The sequence below is a fragment of the Ipomoea nil genome, unplaced genomic scaffold, assembly GCF_001879475.1.
Source record: "Ipomoea nil cultivar Tokyo-kokei standard unplaced genomic scaffold, Asagao_1.1 scaffold0642, whole genome shotgun sequence".
Lineage (NCBI taxonomy): Eukaryota > Viridiplantae > Streptophyta > Magnoliopsida > Solanales > Convolvulaceae > Ipomoea > Ipomoea nil.
Genome location: NW_017617070.1, coordinates 1,521,806 through 1,524,965, shown reverse-complemented (window position 1 = coordinate 1,524,965; position 3,160 = coordinate 1,521,806). Strand labels below are relative to the sequence as shown.

Sequence of the window (3,160 nt, the reverse complement as noted above, 5' to 3'; positions counted from 1 at the left end):
GCACCTATGGCCTAATGGATTAGGTGCTTGACTTCTAATCAAGCGATTGTGGGTTCGAGTCCCATTAGGTGTGTAATAACATAATTTTTTTTTTTATAAATTTAGTAGGTTTATTATTTGAATATAGTTTTTATTTTTATTTTTTAAATATTTATTGTAAATTTAGTAGGTTTATTATTTGAATATTATATTATTTTTTATGTTTTTTTAAATTTATTTATGAAGGGATTGAATGCACCCTTTGACCAGATATCTAAGGGGGGGGGGGGGGGTGTATTCAATCATGACTTTCATAGAGTTTTGAAGACTTTTATGAACTTTAAAAGTTTGGAGGTATTTAATTGAAATTGTTAGAGAGTCTTTAAAAGTCATGCGGTATTCAATCAAGATTTTTAAAGAGTCTTTAAAAGGTATGCGGTATTCCTTCTCAAATATAAATAGTTGAAATCCAACCATAAACCCTAAGATTAATTTTTTTTTTCTAACAACTTTGAATGTTTTCCCTCTCTATTTTAACTCTATTTTTTCTCCCTATTTAAACTTTATAAACCTATCTAAATTTAATAAAATTATTTTTTTCTTCATTATCCTATATTTTCCTCATACCGAAACTCTACCAATATTTCTCTCACTCCTAAACTTTACAATCTTCCTCTAAAATTTTGAAATAATATTATTTTTACTTCATTATTGCCTGTTTATATTGATTTTTTTTTCTATTAATTGTTTATCCCTAACTTTCTCTAATTCTCCCTAAATACATGAATAAAGCAAATTTTTCATCGTCAAATGTTTCATAATATAGGAATATTTTGTAAATTTTGATGAGTCGAATGTATTTTTGAAAAATCAAGTAGTCCTCATTTTTATTCTATTTGAGTCTGTTTAAGTCTACAGAGTATGGTGCACCCATATCATGCAACCCATGTACAAGTCTGGAAGATCATAATTTATTTGAAGAAGTTAAGCGGGATTATAGCTTAACACAATTATGATGCGAATAAGTTAACAAGAACCATGCTAGAGGAGTTAGAAGAAACGCGTGTGAGCTATGCCAAGTGATCCTAAGTTCGAATCTTAAGTAAAGCAAATTTATCTTGCTTGGTAGACTAGACTAAGTGAGGTAAATGCACACCAGATGGAGAAACACACCAAGTATGGTGGGCCGAGCTTAAAATCGAAACAGAGCATCTCACCACGAATATCTGATATATTTTCATCTGAACATCAAGTTTTATACTCGCGGAGAAATTATTTTATACTCAAGCAAGAATCAGCAGATAAATTATTTGATCAACTTGACATGTCAGAACATTTATGAAGGACAAGAAATATCAAGCTTTTCAGATCAAGTTGACAATATCTTTTGATCAACTACAATTCAAAATGGACGATCGAGATCGAAAGTTGATCAACAGGGCAAATAGCTTTCATTGGCTATAAATTGCCCAAGAAGACTTGAAGACAAGCAGTAATAACAACCCCAATTTTAGCAGTTCAACGACTTGAACAACGGCTAAGACATACAAGCAAAAGATACAATCTATTTTTTCAATTAGCCGAAAAAGGGGGAAATAGAGCTTCATAGAATTACATTCAAGTCTGAGTGAGAGAAAAATTTTATCTCTTTGTAGATTTCTCTACTGAGTGTAGAAAGAGGGCGGAGTAACTAGAGAGAGTGAAAAACCCTGGTTGAGTGTAGCTTTGTGCGTAGCACTCGTTGTAAAGGGCAGAGTAACAAGAGGAGCTTGTGAAAACCTTGTGAGGACGTAGCTTTGTGCGTAGTTCTCGTGGTGTAGGAGTACAGCTTGGTGCGAAGTACTCGGGAAGGCAGAGTAACAAGAGGAGCTTGCGAAAAACCTTGGAGGAGTGTAGCTTTGTGCGAAGAACTTGAAGAAGTGTCGTTGAACACTTAATTCACTATTGTATCTGGGTGATCGAAGAATAGTGAATTTCATCCTTGAAGTGAAAGGAGAAGAGTGGACTAGGAGGATTACACCACCTCTGAACCACTATAAATCTCTCTCTCTATTTACATACTGCTCATATATTTTGTGCATGCTTATTCTAACTGCGAACTAAACCGATTACGATTTATCGCATATCTTTATCTGTCTGGGTTTGATAGTTCTCACGTTTGCATGAAAGCCAAACTTTTCGTACATCATCTTTGAACCATATCAAGTGTTTCTAACGTGTTGCATGTTTAGAATCTCTCTTTGCGCACCACACTAATTAAGCATAACACTTTACCGCTACCTATTCACCCCCCCCCCCCCCTCTAGACTTCTCGCCACCCTTTCGGGACCAACAAGTGGTATCAGAGCGGTTGTCTATTTGAGTTAATTTTGACTGCTAGATAGATCTCAAAATCTTCAAGATGAAGAGAGATATGGCTCTTGCTCAAAATTTGCTTTTCTCACTTGATAAATTTGATGATTGGAAAATACGTATTCAGGTGCACTTATCTGCTTTAAATGATGAAATGTCGGAAGTCATCACCACTGGTCCTATCCAAATCATGGAAGCTAATACTGCTACCCCACGAGATCCAAATGTTCCACGATATATTCCAAAGCCAAAAATGGAGTGCACAAAGGAAGATAGAGCGCGAAATAACTTGGACAATATTTTGTTCAAAACGGTCGATGACACAATATTCCCAAAGATTCGAAAGTGCACCACAGCAAAAGAAATATGGGATACTCTCATTAGTATCGGTGAAGGTGATGAACAAGAAAAAGACAACAAACTAACCATTGCCATGAAGAGGTTTGAAGATTTCAAAATGCTACCGAATGAAAGCATCACCGACATGGAAGCTCGATTGATCAAAATCCTTGGAGAAATCACGGATCTGGAAAGACCATTACCCAGAAAGAAATATTGCTCAAAGTGTTACGTGGACTACCTACAAATTGGGATATGAAGGTGACCGCAATGCGCGATCATAGAGATCTAAGGACATTATCTACGGATAAACTCTTTAGTGATCTTAAGGCGTATGAGTTCGAAATGAAGACACGAGTCGAAGAAGAACGCAATGAACGAACATCCGCATTGATGGCCGAACAACCTTCAACATCAAGGTCAGTAGTAAATAATGATTTTTTATCTGACGAACAATTTTCCTTATTTGTTAGGAAATTCAAGAAGTTCA

At 35.4% G+C, this 3,160-nt stretch overlaps 1 non-coding gene across 1 annotated transcript; it reads left to right on the top strand.

The window, feature by feature from the left end:
- Positions 1-73, top strand: TRNAR-UCU. The gene has a single exon. It is a non-coding gene; the product is annotated as a tRNA-Arg (tRNA).
- The last annotated feature ends 3,087 nt before the right edge of the window (positions 74-3,160 follow it).